Source organism: Polyergus mexicanus, unplaced genomic scaffold (assembly GCF_030449975.1).
Source record: "Polyergus mexicanus isolate NDT 795.1 unplaced genomic scaffold, iyPolMexi1.0 SCAF_9, whole genome shotgun sequence".
In the NCBI taxonomy this organism is placed as follows: Eukaryota; Metazoa; Arthropoda; class Insecta; order Hymenoptera; family Formicidae; genus Polyergus; species Polyergus mexicanus.
The window spans coordinates 8,024,540-8,043,846 of NW_027223329.1; the positions used below are offsets into that span (position 1 = coordinate 8,024,540).

The window sequence follows — 19,307 nt, forward strand, 5'->3', positions numbered from 1 at the left end:
CACGGGATCCGTCGCTGGGGGGAAGGAGCGTGTTGGGGGGAGGGGGGGGGGGCCGATCGAAGATCAACCTCACTGTACTCCGTGTTTCTCCGAGATCGCGCACAATCCACCCTTTTCGCAGAATGCGGTGATTCACATTAAAAATTCACTCGCAAGTATCTCCGCGGCGACGTATATATTTCGTCTCGTCTCTTTGTCCTTTTCTCTCCTGCCTCCTTCTCTCTCGCCGAACCGCGCGCGTGGAAGTTTCTCGCCGACTGAAAGCACTTGGGGGGGCACACCGTGCACTCACTAACCCTCTCACGACGACGAGTCACGGCGACGCTCACGGGGTGCAACGCGCGTCCCGATCGTGCGGCGAGCACGCGTCGCGCGGAAATAGCGGGTGGCAGAGCGGCGAGAAGGCATTCACAGGGGGGAGAGGAAGAGAGACAGAGAGGAAAAGAGAAAAAGAGAAAGAGAGAGAGAGAGAGCGAGAGGGAGCGCGGTTCTCTCCGTGCCCCACGGTGATCGCGTGTGCCGAGTAGTGGCGGCGGCCTACGGGCTTTGGAGCGCGGGGCACCGCTCCCCTCCACCCACGCAGCGGCACAACGTAGTAACCCCCTCCTCCCTTCCCCCTCTTTTTCTCTCTCTCGGTCGTTCGCACGCGCGCGCCCGAAAGTGCCCGATGTTGGAGCAGCGCGCGATCGAGACGGGAGCACCCCGGCCCCGAACAAGTCCGAACGGAAGAGAGAGAGAGAGAGAGAGAGAGAGAGAGAGAGAGAGAGAGAGAGAGAGAGAGCAAGGAAGAAGGGGAGATTTCCGCGAGCGCCTGTGCGGGAGCCGCACTCTACGCAACAACGTAAGGCGGACTAAGAATGGAGGGTGCGGATAGGAATACCTGCTTTCAAAGTACCCCCCGGATACTTTACTCTAGACGTTGGCTAGTTTTGGCAGAGACGCCTTACTTTCGATATTGCGAGCGCGAGCTATATAGATAACGGGCGGGATGGAATAGAAGGCATCTCGATGAGATGAATAATCTTGAATAAATAATGTACGATAATACTATACTTGACGAGAACGATAATTTCGAATAATTTGGCAGTATAATATTTACGGTAAATATACGCATCGATTATATGCATCGAGAGAATCTCGTTTAATTTGTTCGATATATTTTCTCGTCGGGAAATTGTTACAAATAAGATATCGAATGACTTTCGGAGAAAGATGGCCTCGGATATCTTGTAGCGCGATATCGAATGACTGACTGAAAGTATCGGTATTCTATTAAGAGTCTAAGCGCCCTTACGCCGAGTGAGTAAAAGCGTACACATATACACACACACACACTCGCCAATCCGCACTTAAAGTTAAGTATTCCTTCAGTCGTGGGAAACGGGTGAGATATATCGACTCAGCTTTCGCTCGAGCGATAGGCTCCTTGTATCGTTTGGATTTTAGTAGCGTGGATAGGGCCCGAAAAGTTAGCCCCCTACTACTCTCTCTCTCTCTCTCTCTCTCTCTCTCTCCTCGGTATCTCTTAAACTCTGGTTAAACTCTTTCGTAATGCGGTCTACATTCGAGCAAATTTCATATAAATGCGCCGAGTTATATGAGAAACGTTTTTCTTTGTAACTTTAAGTTATGCAGGGTACAAAGTCAAATACATACGCATACGTATATATATATACACATCATCCTACATATATATAGCGATACACGCGGAATCTTGTCTGCGAGGCACCAAGATTGCCTTGCACGTTTCGAAGTGCATTATAGAGGGATGTATCAAAGACGATACGTTATAGCCAGGTTGAAAATATCGTGTCTCGCAATCGCGTAGAGCGCGACTGCAATAAGAATTTTTTTTTGATCGCAGCAAGTAAAAGGATCACAAAACCTTTGAGAAATAAGAGCTCGAAATGTTTCAGTTACCTCCTCCTCCTTCTATTTCTCATGTTAAATGATTCCGTGTTCAAGGGACGCTTATATCGAATTCCATCTAGCATGTACGGCGTCAGGTTGCACCTGAAGGCGTAGTAAACCGAATGAGAACGGCAGGGATGTAATCGTAGAGAAGGACCGAGACCTGTATGCGTGCGTGCGTGCATGTGTGCGCGCGCGCGCGTGCGCCGTCAAGTAAAATACGAGGAATACGTAATGAGAATTTCTAATGTCAAAAATCAAAGACGGGCATCGCAGAAATATGCTTTCACTCGATCAATACCCCGCTTTTCGCATCCGCGACCGAATATGGAAACGACTATAGGCAAACAGATAGATGTATGCGGAGCGTGAAAAGCAATGTTGTGTTTGCGGACGGCAGGTACAGCTGGGAACTATCCCGTGACGGATTTATAGTACGCGGGGCCCGCTGCGCGGCCGCCATTTTTCCAAGACCCTCTTATCGATCTGTCAAAATATTGAGATCTAGCGGTGAGTATTCTTAAACGTTGAAACGCGGCCGTGATACTATTCCAATATAAAATATCCACGATATAAATTACTGGCAATAATAATAATTGCTAGTCGTCTGTTTTCAATTATATATATATAATCGTTATTATATTTGCGTAATGCGAATTGCGACTGATTGCAATTTCATGAGAATTAAATTAATTCGCGTGTATTTTTTTCTACACATTTATCCCCTTGTTTAAAAAGTCAGTTAATTCGAAACAATCCAGCGATTCTTACATCTCGTAGCGTGTGCGGGGAAAAAAGAGAAATAGAGGAAAAAAAAGGAAAAGAAATATATTACTGGCACACACTTTCCTCCGGGCTTCCCCTCCCCGCGGGTACCTCTTCTTTTTCCTCGCCTTTATTTCGGAAGCACGAGGCCCTTGAGCCCCGAGTATCGCGCGTATCCGTAGTAAAATCCGCCGGCGGCGAAACCCTCCGAAGTAATCAGGGAACCGCACTATTCGCGCCCGTTACACCCTGTCTTACCTCCAGTCTCTCTCCCCCGTCCCATCCTGTCTTCGCGTCCAACAACGCGTCCGTCCCGTTTGTCTCCTTCCCCTCTCACGGATTCGCCGGGCACATGTACACACACATACACGTACGCAAAGTATCCAGATTAAGGGCCACGTTGGCGCGCCCGATTAGCGATGCGACAGGGAGATGGACGCCCCAACGTTGGCCCGATACCATTGTCGCGGTCTATCGTGACTAGCCGCGTCACCAGTCAACACCGACAGAGGACGATCGGGGAATCACCGGTCGTCCCCCCTTCACGCCGTAGGAGCCGCAATCCGCGCGGGACGGCGTCGACGGTGTAAGCGCGGGCGGTGGTTAATGAAATTACTCGATACTCTCTCCGCTCCGCTCCGCGCCGCACCGCATCGCAACGCGCAATCGGACAGAGCATTAACCATCGCGCTTAGTTATCGTATCGCCATTGATAATGGATACAGACATCGATAAGATCACAATTTCGCCGGCGTAAAACTTGTATATAGGACTGAATTAAAGGTACATAGACGCTCGATAATTTTTCTCAATTACAGGCGCTAGTAGATAAGGTCCGCGTTATAGTCAGACTATAATTCCGACGGCGACGGCGCAATTGACGTATCGGAGTGTCGATACCGCGAGAGTGTAACAAAGTTATTTGATACTCGGCACGAGACACAAACATTAAGGGAGCCGCAACAATCGTGGCTACGGTGCTTGCACCGTGCAGGGGTATACAAGGATGCAGTCTTGCGGAACGTAATTCCAAGACGTCGTCAACGTAATGAAATTACGTAGTAGTTAGCCTGAATCAAATTGACGTAGTGGTACGTAAGTGGTATGACCGATAAACATAAAGTACATCCCCTCGGACTACATCGCACCGCTAATTGAACTATCAAACAGTTGGTAAAAAAAAAAAAAAAAAAAAAAAAATTCAAACTCTCGATCTAACCCAGATCGCTGATCCAGATCGCGTGGAATAAATAAATTAAAAAAAAAAAAAGTATAACATTTTTCGCGAGTCAACTGCTCGCCGATAGCGCACGAGTGGCTCTCTTCCGCGGAGCCGTAATTTCAAGTGATTTGCGCGACACATCGTATAACTCGATTGCGTCCGCCATGTGCGGCCATGTGCGGAACGAAACTGGTGCCAGGTCAGTTGAGTCGGAGACAAACAGATGAAGCGCTAAAAATCCGTCCGGCCGCCGGGCTTCCTCGTGCGCGACGACGAATATGGAAATTTCAGGGTTTCGGACTCGGAGACCGCTAACGAGCGCGCTAACCGTGCACGCTTCCACGTACAGGTATATGTATATATATATATATAAATAAATGTATATTATATATACACACGTGTACCCGCCCGTGGCGACGACGGACGTATGGGTTAATCCTATCTAGCGTAATAGTAGCGGGTCAACGACATCTTTGCAACGAGCAAACTTAGCTGGCCCAACAAGCCATATATCAAATTGCAACTCTCTTTTCTCTCTTTCTCCTCAACGAGCTGGCTTTTCACGAGGACGACCGGAACGTTGACAGGACGTGGTAAAAACGTGGTCGGAAGTCTACGCCGCGACGAAGAACAAAGCGACGGAAAATGTCGCGCGAAAGGAGCGCTAGTTGTCGCGCGAAACCAACATTCGTCCTTGAACGTGCCAAGTTTTTCCGCCGAAAGCACCCGCGTCTGCCGGCCTGGAATTATATCCGGGAATATATGAGCCGTTTATCTTGAAGATGGCGACGAGAGAGAGAGAGAGAGAGAGAGAAAGGGAGAAGAAGAGACGAGTCTCCAAGAGCGAGTCGCGATGAAGAACTTTGAATACGAAATTCAGCCTCCGTCTTCGTATCTGACATTTCGTGTTAAACGCGATCGCGTTGTCGGCTCGCGATAACAATAAAGGCGGTTCTCATATTAGAGTATTAGACGATCAAAACTCGCTACTAAACGATGCAATTAGCGTCAATTTATGCGCGCTATTACAGTTAGCTCCCTTACCTCCCTTTATTTCAAAGAATATTTAAGTATTTGTCGGAAATTAAATGTTAATTTTGAAACATATTCGCAATGAAAATATCTCAAACATACATCTAATATTTGAAATATGCCAACTATGAAAAAGACGAGTACAGAAAAGATCGCGATAATTTGTACATCTTTTTCTTCTATCTCTCTTTGTGTTCTGAAACATTTAATAGAAAAAAAAAGACAAACAGCCATGCGAATGTAGGTTTCAAAATGTATGCAGACATATATATCCAAAATTCTCCCGAGCTTTTATATTCATCTTCCGTTTGTACACGTTGTTTTACATACTGTTGTTAATTAGAATGCGAGGTAAAATTGCGAATTCGCGTTTGTAGCCATCGGCAAAAATATTCCGAGCGGGACAACAAAATCTATGCGCAAAAATAATATTTTAGATATTTACCGAGGACGATTTGAATTCTTGTTGGATAAAACGAGAAGCCGCGACGTTTCAGTTGTTGCTGCTGCAGCCTCCTCCTCCCCCTCCCCCTCCCCCTCCTCCTCCTCCTCCTTCTTCTTCCGCTTCTCGAAATCTCCAGCGACTAACGCTGGTTGTGACATATTTGCGTATATTTACGAAGCTTCGGATAGATAATACATAGCGGTCGGTTTACATTCCCGTTACTCTCGTTTCCGCACGCTTCGCGCAATACTCGAAACCCGACCGAAAATCTCACGATGTTTCAAAGATGCGTTTAGCGTTCGCAACCTTCGAAAACTTGGAACGTCCTTTATAAAAGTTCGAAGCGCGGTCATAACCCTTTATCGTGAAAAAGCAGCGCCATTGTTACTACGTTCCCGTTGTCATAAAGCGCGCACCGAACTTGCCAAGTATTCGCGCGAGTGCGAATACATAAAATTTGTTTTAACGCAAATAATAAGCCGGGAAAAAGACGGCGAGAAAACTTGCCGCTACTCTGTCTCTCTCTCTCTCTTTTCTTTTTTCTTCACGTCGGAATATCGCAAAGCCCGCTAGAGGGAGAGAGAGAGAGAGAGAGAGGCGTTCTGTTTCCGCAGGAAATTAAAACCACGATTTAAATGTAACTTCAAAGTAATATGTCATACACTTGTTCCTCTCTTAATATCAAGAATTGTAGCGCTTTGTGCTACAACGATCCCGCGCATGGTGACCCGTTTCTCGAGATGTAAAAGTACGAGTGAAGAGTAAGCTGAAAATAATCATTACCCAGAATCGGCCGTTATGTATTCGCGTAACTCGCGGTGTCCTTATTTCTTTGTACAGTTGTTGCAACGAATATTGTAAAACTCGCGTACATTTCTGTCGTTAATCTACTTGCGATAAGGAGTGTCCTCGAATTATCCTCGGAGAAACTAATTTTATACATACGCAGAAATAAATATTATATATATATATAAGATACACGGCTTTCGCGTCATCGCGTCATCGGGAATTGCGCGAGTGTATCACCTCTGCCCCCCCCCCACCCTCTCTCTCTCTCTCTCTCTCATCGCCTGCCTCTCTTATAAACATCCTTAAAGCGTTACGCGATCGATCACGAATAAGTGATTGATCTGACCCGGGATCGGTCGGGCGGGTAAAATCCGGGATAAGTAATACTTTAAAGCGCCTGGTGAAGGGTTGGTCGGAAGGGGATCGCGCGAAATGAAAAATATCCGCCGACGATTGCAGACGTGACGCGTCGGTATGCCGCGATATCTCGCGGGGGAGAAAAGAGGAAGGGATGATGGAATGGAGAGAAGGAGGAATGGAGGAATGCGAAGGAAGAAAAACGTGGAAAGATGCGGAATCTTGAGTCACGCAACGGTGCGATACGCACGCCCGTTATATAAATATAATCCTATCAGAGATGAGGAATGATAAGAACAATTTTCTCTCTCTCTCTCTCTTATCGGTACGTATGCTCTTATCATTACGCGCGTGTAATTATAATGGCGCGCTATCGGAGCTCGTTCACAAAAGCGATACACGCGAAAATGGAGTTAACGGAGCTGCTATACTTGTAATATACACGGAAACACACACACACACACATACACACACGTACACGTACGTATACACGTGCGTGCAATGTTGGCACGGTCGCGAGGTGAAACGAGCGTCGTGTCAAAATCGCGCATAGTAGCTATTGCATTTGTGTATTTAACGTTACGTGGCATAATTCTTTTCCTTCTTTGCCACTGTGTGTCCCTTTCATTGCCCTTTTTAATCCGGATTGAATAATTGAAAGATAATAAATATAGTAGCGCGGGGGATGGTATTTGAAAGAAATTCCGCGCTGTTATTTAAATGAAAATTATCGCATAATAGTATGGATCCGGTACGTGCGGGAAGAGCATTTAGCCGTTTCATGATAAATTACAGTGTAATTATAGATAGGGGAAAAGAATGACGTGTTTTAATTTCAGACCGACGGGCAACATGAAATTGAAAAATCCACTCCATCGAACGAAAGTAAACATTTTGGAATACATATTCCAAACACACTTCTGTGTCGCGATACTTATCGTTAATGTCTGGTAAATTTGTTTTACGGGAGAGCGTGAAAAAAAAAAAGTTGTAAAAGAAAAGAGAGACACGAGATACGTCGATTTCGGATCGGCGAGCTGCTGCGTGCAAATAAAGAATGTGGCAAATATTTTTCCTTCGTCATATTTATCGCGGGCGTATGGTAAATTCGATTTGGCGGGCATCGGGCTCCTCGCCCGATGCCGCGAGAACTCGCTCAAGGTCCACCAGTCGTTTCTCTCTCGGTAAAAGGAACGATACGACGATTCTCGAATGGGCGTCCCCGAGGGAAACTTCGACGACGACGACGACGACGACGACGACGACGCCCGACCAACGAGCGATATCCATCGTGTCAATGAATCGCGAGCGAACGCGCGCGCGCTTGCGAATTTGTACATTTCGAGCATCGCATAGTCGATACAATGTACGCGAGGAGTCGCATCCAATTAGCTTTGACAAACCTTACGCCGAGTTTATCGTTACAAAGTGATGGCATGCCTGCTTTGTGCACGCCCAAGTTCGGCAGGCAGATAGTGCGGCAAACGCCACGACGCCCCGGGGTAGCTGCCGCGTAAAGACGCATCCCCGTAAACTACTCGCGCGCGCGCGCGCGCGCGGGGGCGTAAGCGAGCGAGTGTGCAACAGCGGGAAACGCTCGCGGGATGCGATCCGCCCGGCAGCTATTACGTAAACGTTGCACGCGATACGGGATTCGATGCGTTGTATCCAACGAGATTCGCTGACGTTAACCCTTTCACTGGGATTTCAATTGGAATCTATCCATCTGTGTGTGTCTGTATATCTCACGTGACCTAACGGCATCTCTATAATTTCGAGATCCTTTTTTTTTTCACTCGTAAATATTTTTATAGAGAATTTATATAGATTGCAATGTAGCTATTACGTTGTTAAAAAGCTATAAATATTATTCTCACTGTACTAAAAAGATTAAATATATATTTTAGAGATAAAATATGTGTAAATTGAATATTCAAGTGAGGAATTAAATTATATTTAATTATCTAAAAACAAAGAATGTATTAATAACTCGGACAAATAATTCAGATTGTTATTTCAATTTCCGTCCATTGGCATGCAAATTATGACCTATCTGGAATTATTTGTGTTCTCTTTTTACGAGGTTTGTTAAACGATCAAAGAGATCTCCCCGATTTGCTTCAATACCTAGTTGTTTCAATGATAAAACACGCGCGCTATTTTCCGCTCCGACATGGTCTGTATCTCTCTCTCTCTCTCTTTCTTTTAAGCTCGGGTGACGTATGAATATTATATTTATTATTACGGTCGGCCGCGCGCATTTGTGTCAAAGTTTGGTCCAACGGTGGCGACAGTGACGTCCGGGTTTCGGAAAGAGGGCAAAACTGCACTCTAGCAAAGTTGAGAGGCAGGAAGAAACCGCGCTTCTCTCTATCTCTCTGTCGGCACAAAATGCTCGGCGAGAAGAGGAAGGAGAGGAAGCTATTATAAAGTATAATTGTAATAAGTAAACATCTATTCATGGCAACTAGAACACAAGCGTGATCGCCCGCGCTCGTCCGCGTCGACTGAAAGATTTAATAACTGGAATTAAGATCGCGGGGCCCTTTTTATACCGGGAAAAACGAAAGAGAGCAAGGGAAAGAAGGAGGAAGAATGCAGAGGCTCGCGGAGCTCGCGGCTCGCGAATCGATCCGCGAGAGAGCACGAGCCAGCTTTAACTTTCAAAGATAATTCCTCCCGTTCCTCTCCCTTCTTTGTAATGTGTTCTTATTTCGTTTTCTTTCTCGTTATTCCTCTCGTCTCGTCTCGATTCCGCCCAGAAAGACGAAGACGACGACGACGTTTCCGTTCAAAGGCGCATTAAAAGCGTTTCGCTATCGACGAGCGTATCAACGAGAGATGACTAGAAATATTTCTTAGCTTCTCTATCCTTCCTTCTTTGTCCGCCCTTTTCCTCGTCATCTTTCACACACTTTCGGTGCCGAATAGCATTTCCAAATAAATTTCTATTTTAAGCCGCGAGATTACCCGCCTCGCACCTTCGGCGCTAGCTCGCTTATTCGCCGATTCTAATCAGCATTCAATATTACACGCTAAATTTCACTCGGACTTCTCTCCGAAATTCTCCTCCAACCGAGTCATAAAGTCGGATAAGAACGCCTCACTTTCGCTCCATAAAGCCGCGATGAGCGTTACTCGTGTAAATTTCGCCCGACTCTCGCTTGCTCTCGCAAAGGTGGTGGTCGAAACGTCGCGGAACGGCAACAAGGACGAGGACGTGGCGTGCAAGTGTAAGGAGAACAATCCTTGAGAATACGGATACGGATACGCGGAATAACGTTATATAAGAACATTTCCGTTAAAAGCCTTTAAAAGTCCCGTATACGCGCAAAGATATTTATAAAAGATTATATTGTACATTCGTAACGCATTAATAATTCTCCGAATTTTCCGAATCATCAATTTCCAATTTTAAGTCCAGATCTCTACAATCTCGAAGAAACCGTGAATTTAAAATCCTCCACTTTTAATTTCGAGCACAGTAATTTCGCGTGTGTACTTAACGCGCTTCGCTGTATCCTACATACGACGCTCTCGCGTAGCGCGCATACCTCCGCGCGCGCGCGCAAACACACACACACACACACATTACACTTACAGTGGATGTGTGCCCTCCTCGTCCACTCCGGACTTTTGCCCCCGTCGCGTCCTCACGCCGCCTTTCTTCCACCCCGAGCGAGGGGTACCATTGTGCACCGTAGTGAAAAGTTGGCCGAGGACAAAAAAGAAGCCCGCGCGCACCGGCTAAGTTAATGAGAAATAATTGAGTTAAGGCGAGTTATTTTAAGCGGAAAAGAGTAACCGCGGAAAAGTTGCGCCGGGACCGAGTCCTCGGCGCGGGATGAGTTAAGTTGGCAAACCGAGGAGCGGATTAACTTTAAAGTTACCGCCGCGGCGTGGGGCGTGGGCGTCGTCGTCGTCATCGCGAGTGTGTACACGAGAAGATAACACGGCAGATGTTAATTAATCGCTGCTTTGACGTTCGCCGAGTCGCTTTTACGGAGAACGCGCGAGTCGCGTCGCGTCGCGTCGCTCGGCGTTAACGAACGAGAGCGGCTAATTGCGGTCGATCAATTGATTTATCACATTGCCGCACAATTTTTAATCAGCCAGACGACCAGACAGCGTCGATTCGCGACGAGACGGCTGGTCGAACGTTAACCCTAAACTTGGCAGCGTGTGCTACACACGATTGTACAGTAAATTAATCGATCCTTCGAAGAGACTGAAGGGGGAGGATGAAATTTGCTAATTAAATTTATTTGCTACATATAATGGAAATTACTAGCATTACATTTTATATAATTTTGTATTATTTCTTAAAGAAGAAAAAAATAACTATATTACTTTGTATGTTTTATGCTTAGAAAAAAATTATATGTGAAAACTCATTTGTACGAGATGCGAAGAAATTGATATTACGTCTACGCCAGTCGCTTGTAACAAACGGATAAAAAGCTAAGTAAAGGAAATATATCTATTATTATCAAACGATCGATATATAATATATATATAACGTCTTCCCGTTATTGAAATTATTCGATTTGGCGATTATCGCTCCACGCTCTTAATCCTAAAATAATGAGAGCACGTTATATTTAAATAAGTAAAAAATTTAAAACGCGAAATATATTCGATACAGAATAAATATGAAATATATACTTCGATCAATCCGTATTCCGAGGAATGATACGGACACCCAAAGTACTTCGCACTCCCTTATCTTTTCGTTCAAGATTCGCCTCGCAAATGACGACTAACCACGACGTATCGTCACGGACACACAGCGTGCCTGCCTTATATACATTATATTTTATAGATATCTAAATCTTTTTAAATTTATATAAAAGATGTAGAAAGAAATTATCTGGAGAGAAATATTCTTGAGAAAATGTTCATTTTTCCAAAGAATTGTTGCAAAGAGTTTTAAAGAGAATTTAATACATTGAAAATCAAGAGAATAAAATTCTCTGAAATTCCAAGAAATTTCATTATATATCCCGTTAGAATTCTCCGCTCGCTAGATTTCTAAATGCCATTCTAAATGCCATACGGAACACGAGTTCCTTTCGTGTCGATATAATCGGTGCTCCGTACATAAATACGTCCAATTATCGCGACGTGTCGTTCAATCGGCGCGCTTTTATGCCGAATCGATCGCCTTCGCGGCCGTTTTATCATTTAACGCGCGTATCGACATTAACCCGCGCACGTGGTTCGGTATTAACCGGCCGCTAATTGGAGCGGACTAATTAATTCATCCATCAGGCTCTACTTTTAAATTTAGGGCGAGGGCGCGTGTAGGGGTGTGCTGCCGGACCTTAATTAAGTGGGGCGCTCTTTGCTTTCATTCGATAAAGTTTCGTAATTTCACCGTTCAGCTTCCCGTTCCCGATTATTGTATCGCGGTGAACGTTTTAATAATCTACTCGCATATAGTAGTCGTCATTAATCATTATTAATCAATTTATTATCATAACATACGAAAAATGTGTAAAAGTGGAAAGAGCCCTTCCTTCTCGCGCGAATTATTTTTAAATATAATTTGCATTAAAAAAAAAAGTTTATTACAATATCCTCTTATTATTTTTAACAATCAATGATAAAGACGAATTCTATAATTAAATTGATTATGCGAAAATGAGGTGGCTCATAGCGTTATCAGCGACGAGCAAAGATATGGTAAAACGCGATCTACTATTAATCGATTCTCGCGAACGTATCGGGGATTTAACGGGGATTTCCATGACATCTGGAAGCGATTTTGTAAAAACATGCTCGCGTCGCGCGATATATATATATATATATATATATATATATATATATACGATGTCGCTTTATTATACCATAGTTGGCAATGTGCAATTAAATCCACGTCATTATACTATGCAATAACTCAGCCGTTCGCGCGATAAATACCAACATTAATTAAACGCGCTCTCTCGTTCCTACGGAGGAGAGAGGAACCTTCGATTGCATTTCCGCGCGCGCGCGTCGGTTTAAAACTGCGGCGGGATAAATCCGGCCGTTGGCGTAATTTTATCCCGGCCACGCGACCCAACACCGTATCTCGTCGTTTTTAATAAACGGCTGATTGCGTGGGAGAGTCGATGAAGTTTTCTCCCTCCCGCCGATATTATCGCTATCTCTCTGCAAACGACTTTTGCAGAACACCATTCTCTTTCTCTCTCTCTCTCGTCGGCGAATCCGTGGCGAGCGATTTGGCAGCGTTTATAAACAAAGCAACGGAAGTCGTTGTTAATTAAATGGACTGTGCTGTTTATTCGATAAACTTTTGTCGAGTCAATCGATTTCGTCCCGCGCGTGTCGGCCGCAACCGCGTGTCCGCCTACCGTTACACACATCTGTCGATTAATTCGGCGCTAATTGTTGCGCGGATATCAATTAGCGTTTTATCGTCACGCTCGACTTGGAAATTTCCCGCGTCTAAAACTCTCCCGTACAGGGAGAGAGAGAGAGAGAGAGAGAGAGAGAGAGAGAGAGAGAGAGAGAGAGAGAGAGAGAGAGAGAGAGAGAGAGAGAGAGAGAGAGAGAGAGAGAGAGAGAGAGAGAGAGAGAGAGAGAGAGAGAGAGGTAACGCGCATCGATCGACATTGATAGTCGTTAAGTTCGCCCGAATCAACAACGCCTCGCCTCGTTCGCCGCGCACGTGACGCGACGACGATGTCTGTCTAATCGTCGGATTTCGATAGCACGATAGAGTCGGGTTATCGAGGAAAGACGCGAATCTCGTAAATGCGTAAACGAGATCTCTCGCCCCAGCCGCGAGTAGATTAAACACCCATAGATTCTTTGGTCGATAGTTGTTCCGCGATAGACGATCTCTCGTAACGAAAAATATTTCCGCGGAGTATTATTTATACTTTTGCGGATACTTGGCGATGCGATTTTCTACAAATCGACCGAGCTGGATTACACGCTCCGTTGCTCCATCCCGAGTTTGTATCACTTCCATATTTTTCCGCGGATACGCTGACTGGCCGGAATAATTCATCATCGACGATCTTCCGGGAACTCGAAAAAGAGCTCCGATCCGCCTTTCATATTTCCGACCGCGTTTGCAATGCGGTGGAGCGTCCGGAAGAGACAGCGGTGACGAGAGACGAAGAAAGAGAGAAGAGAGAGGAAGGAAAAGCACGTAACGAGAAATCACTTAAGACTGGCTATTTTTATACGGCGCGCGAGAGGTAAGTCCGACCGGACCGGCTTCGCTTTCCGATCGTCGATTCGGTTAATCTTTTATCTCGGGCGAGGCGATCTTAGCGTATGCATTCCGCGCACGCGGTTCCTCTCCGCACGCAGCACGTGGCGCGAATGCATCCGCGGGCGTAGCGTAGCGCATTAATTAATACTCTTACGGCGACGGTATATGACTTACCGTGTCGCGATAAGAAACGGATAACGCGCGGCTTAAGCGCGACGCCGGCAGAACTATCGGATGCGAGAGACGCCTTCGTCGCATGCGAAGCGAGACGCAACGCGCGTTGCCGCCGTCGCTGTCGGCTGCATCGACAGCGTAACGATCGCTCGAGCCAGCCATAAGAATAATGATTCCCCCGCATGGCGTCGACCGTATGTTGCAAATTCCGCAGACCCCGACGACTACACGTTTGCGTTATATCCATATGCGCTTAAATGCCACCCGCGCGCTCTATACGCGTTTCTCGTTCACGTCGATGAAAGAAAGAGAGAGAGAGAGAGGAAATGAAAATGAAAAACGAAGACGAGAAAGAGAGAGACACGTATACCGGAGGATGCGCGCATCGCTACATGTGATTTCGAACTTTTGTCTACGTGCGCCGCTTACGTGACTCGCCTCGGCGATAAAGACCTCCGGCGTGTTCGAAATGCCGAGAAACTTTTTGCACCCCCGATACTACCGGGGCGCGTTCTCCTTTTTTTTCTCGCCGAGCGCGGAAAACGTAAGGAAGGCGAGAAACTTGCATAAATCGTTAAAGCGTAGCCGTTCGATTTTTCCGTTTCTTTCCCGCATCGCGCGGGACGCGGCAGCATCCTATTCTTAGTCCTTTTTTTCCCTATCCTTCTATGCATGTATAGGGTGTCTTGGAATCACCCGTATATATTTCTCTAGAACCATATATTTTTCTAGAACTCAAACCTTCTCATTAAGTTAATGTACGCGCCACGACGTCATATTCTCTAAAAACGAAAAGAAACTCGAAATGTCAATAATATTTCAGTTACGAATGTTTACCGACACATTAATTAATTTTATAACACATTCAATTCTCAGTGAATGTGCAGAAATAATAGAGAAAATTTTATTCCGTCTTTAATATATTTTCAGTTTTTAACACTATGTCTAATATACATTTTACTTTTCAATTTATATAATAAATATTAGTCGAAAAATAACGTAGAATAAAATGGAATATAATTAATTGTAGAAGTACTCTTTTAAAACCAATAGCGTAATATCTATGATTCACATTAAAAAAAAAAAAAATGTGCTCAAAAGAGAACTCGGGACAAATAACATGTAAATTAGAAAAATCTATTGACATAATAACGAATTTTGTATTAAATTTTTGGATAATACGAAAAAATAACAGAGAATCTTATTCCATATTTAATATATTTATCAATTTTTTTTTTTTTTTTTTTTTTTTTTTTTTTAATTTAATAAATATTAATTTTGCAATTCTTTGGAATTACAGAAGCACTCTTCTAAAATTACACGATGTAATGTTTCGACTTAACAGAATCTGTCCGCAGAGAAAACGCGCGCGGTCACTTTTGATACACGCTGTATATATATATATATATATATATATCTACCGCCTTTTTTTACTCTCTAGCTCCTTTTTTCGTTCCACCTCAGAATTCCGACGACGGGTACATTCGTCGCGGGAAAAAGGGTTTGCCGAATGTCTCTGTATTTACCAAGCTCTCTGGGCAAATACACGCGGAAGGGAACGATTTAGCGAAGCTGTCTAAATATCTGCAACGAGGTGCATTCTGGCGCTGGTGTATGCCGCGATATCGAGCGCGCCTTATTTAATCGGCGGAGATACTTGCTTGGGTAAATGGTGCCGCGCTACGATTACAAGCACTCGCCCGGCGAGAAAACCAGCCCGCGATTTTATCCAACTTTTAATTCAACTTTAGGTTGTTGATGTGTAAGTGCAGGCGGGTACAATGATCTAAATATATGTGTATGGTATACGTTACATATATATTACTCGTCTGTAGCGCGGGTATAGATAAGATATTAATTTTAAGATCTTTTACAAGTCTCTGATTATTTACCGACAAACGAGACTATTTAAAGGGAGGATAAGCTAATTAGATTGAGCCGTTATCTACATGGCCGATGGCGCCTTTACTCGTGCGTTAAAAAAGAAAACGACAAGTTACATTGCCACTTAGGCGACCGCGACGCGGCCGGGTATAAAGGGTGATATTTCCGAGAGTTAAGCTCGATGGATTAAGCCCGGAGCTGCTCGTGTAGGGTGGGCACGTCGTCTAAATAGAGACAACGGGCCGCATTTTGTGATTCTACGAGCCACTTTAAGGATCTCTTTATTGCGCGACGCAATATCCTATATGTCCATTTTGCCCGTATATGGGCGCGCAACAGAGGTCGATTGAAAACGGTCCTCCATCTCGCAACGCTTTTATTTCCTACCCTACCTACCGTCCTCGTTTAGGCGTGCATCTCGTCGAGCCCGCATTTCGTACAATTACCCCGAGTCCACACCGTTCCATTTGAAAGATTGAAATTTTTCGAAAACTTTCACCCGCAGTCCCTCAGCCTCGCCATCGCGGCCGTCTAGTTCTCTCTGGTTTGTACGAGCGGAAGTGGATCAATAGCGAGCTATTACCGTCGCGGTAGTGAAAAATGTTTTTTTAAGAGCCCCCCGTAATTTATCTGATCGAGACGTATGAGCGGATGATTAGAGAAAGAGAGAGAGAGAGAGAGAGAGAGAGAGAGAGAGAGAAGTGCAACATTCCCCCGCTGCTTCACGTCAAAATCACCGTCTCCCGTTTGACCCGCGATGAACACGTTGCGAAATTAATCTTTTTGGGAAAAAATTAACTCTTTCAATATCAAACTCTCTCGATGTCTGTTGATTGACAAAAAAAACAGAATACATCTTTCTACGCGGCTATGAATATTTCGAGTTTCGAGTTTGTAAATGAAAAATACCGAGAGCGAGATAAAATTATACGAGACGAAAATCTCGCACGCTGCTCATAAGTTTCATGTCGCAACTGCAGGTTCGAAAATATCGATTAATGAAAAGATTTTATCTTAATATTATTCGTCTTTGTATTAATGCGAGGAATAGAAATTTTTCACATTCTTTATACGAGGGCAAGAGATATAGATCTTTTCTATTTTCGTTCTTCGAACGAGCCGCTTCTCTCTATATTGTTTCTAGCTTCAATTGCTATTGTGTATCCAAATACAATATACGATTAAAGCTTTCAAATAAGATAATAAAATTTGCACGTTCAAGGATTAATAGAATCGCTTTAGAACCGCTTTAGTTAGCTCGTACGCGTGTTTACTTTGCTGCGAGAGAGCTGACGTCGTTGTCCCGGATGCAGCGTGCGTTTTAGCAATGAACGAAGGAACGCTGCACGTATATTAGATCAGCATTATAATGCATGGAGCTCGGCATTCTTGAGTATTCCGCGACTGACTTTGATACGACGCTTATCGCGCCGAATATTGATGTCTATACACTACGTACGCGCACGCCGATAACTCACTCGACGAATGTGTAAACTGTCACGCTGACCTTTATTTTTCTCTTCCCCTTTCTTCTCTCTGTTTCGTCGCAGTATCGTCTCCGCCGTTATAGGACCCGATAAATCGATACTCGATAGAAATGTCATATGTAAGTCGATGCCGACTTAAAGGCGAAACAGGACTTTCGTATTTTCTATGGTAAATTCATGATACGAGAATGTCGAGAGAGAGAGGATTCTAGAGAAAAAGAGAAACAGAGGCGTCCGCAAAACGCCCTGCGTTAGAAGAGAAGGGAGAGGCCCCCTTGCATTAAGAATGATAATTTATCTTACGTGTCTTACGTGCGCCCTGATAAAATTTAAATTCTTTCCTGCGTTCTAAACGTTCGGGATGGTTAACTTCTATGCGCTCTGGCGGATGATAAATAGACGACCGCCCGTACCCTCCTCTTCCTCTTCGTCTATGCTTCTGCCCCCCCCTCCCCTCTCTCTCTCTCTCTCTTCATCCTTCACCGCCAATCTTTATGAGAAAAAATCTCGCAATCACTCTTCGCGATTCTTGCGTCCGCGAAATAAATCGTGCATTTGATTCGGCCCAACGTACAATTCGACTCTAATAATTCTTCGACTTTAATAATTCACCCATTTGCTTGTCTCGCGGCTGTCGCTTTAAATTAATTCGTGCACTGGCTTCACGTCGCCGTGTCAAACGTTGCGCAGGAAAAAAATAAGAGCGACGAGGAAAAGTTTAATTTTAAACGGCATTAATGTTACACAAGTCCGATCGAGATATTAATATTCCACGAGTCACAAAGTATATATATGTATATGTATATTCATTGAAATATAACGAAAAAATTGAATGGTTCAAGAAGACTGCCCGGTTCTTGCCCGCAAATACATGCTTATTTCGATAGTTTTAAATAATACAAAACTATTATATAATAGCTGATACGAATAGAGAAATATTTTATTTTTGTCTCTTAACGCGGCGAGAACAAATTTTGCGCGCGATCAAATTTCCTTTAAAAGGACAAAAGAAGGAAAGAAAAAGCAAAAGTTCATCGATTCTCGCAGCGTATACGGTCGACCGAATAATTGTGGCGCAATGACAAAGCGAAGCAGATCGCGGGACAACAACGAACACGGACGGGGGTGGATATAATCGAGCCGGAGTGTAGCATGCACACGGAAACTCGGCCCCGTCAATTATCTCGGGGGGGCCCCGCACATCTGCCATCCCGAATCCGCCGTGTCCGTGACCCTCGAGCGAGCTGGCCATCGCGTCGCCGGGACAGCTGCCTAATTTTGATGGCCGCGCCACGGGAGTGTCGAGGACGCGATACGATGCTCTATATGCGGAAGCTCAATTGGCGGTGCCCGACGACGAATTGTACTCGTAGATCGTATTCGGCGAACTGTCTCGAGAGCAGTAAGTGAGGTAATCGTTTCTAATTCGGCAAATATTTATATCCTTTAAAAGGCTATTATACGATATAATATTCAGACGTTGACGAATTATTCGAATTATTACCGTTAATGTGTATATAATTTGAATAAATTATATAAGAAAATAATATTTTTTTTATTCGGGTTAATTGTTTCGAATTAACGTAATAAATTTTTCTAAGACAAGTTTACGTTATAACGAGTTTATATCGTCTCCTTAAAACGCGCGTCTATCGTCGCTGAAGAATTATTTTCTTGACGCAGACACGCGAAGCGGGTAAAAAATACGAAAAGAGAGAAGAGTGCCTTTGCTTTTCTCTGGGAAATTGGAAACTCTGGCGTTCCATGACAAAGCCAGGTCGCTTGTAACGAAAGTTAAAACGCGTATAAGACTCCGCAGCGTTAAAAATCGGCGAAATTAAATACCGAAATACTCGTACATCGGCGAACGTCAAGTTCTGTTCGAATGAACACGATACTGTAGCGAGAGAAAAAAACGGCACAACACGTGTTGCAACATGGTGACATGCAAATATTGGCCGATGGAACAATTGCGCAAGCCATACTAAAATATTTATCGACGCTTACAATTCG

At 44.5% G+C, this 19,307-nt stretch overlaps 2 protein-coding genes across 4 annotated transcripts in view; one reads left to right on the forward strand and one right to left on the reverse strand.

The window, feature by feature from the left end:
* The window catches only part of LOC138936548 (uncharacterized), a 161,789-nt gene that overhangs the window by 79,668 nt on the left and 62,814 nt on the right, over positions 1-19,307 (reverse strand). The window contains exon 1 of one of the 3 annotated variants that reach the window (XM_070302017.1): positions 69-528. The exons of the other annotated variants lie outside the window; for them this stretch is intronic. The gene's annotated coding sequence lies outside the window, so the exon portion shown is untranslated. Of the gene's footprint in view, positions 1-68; positions 529-19,307 lie in introns of those variants that run through there. 3 annotated transcript variants of the gene reach the window in all.
* The window catches only part of LOC138936550 (uncharacterized), an 86,273-nt gene that overhangs the window by 6,828 nt on the left and 60,138 nt on the right, over positions 1-19,307 (forward strand). The window lies entirely within an intron of this gene.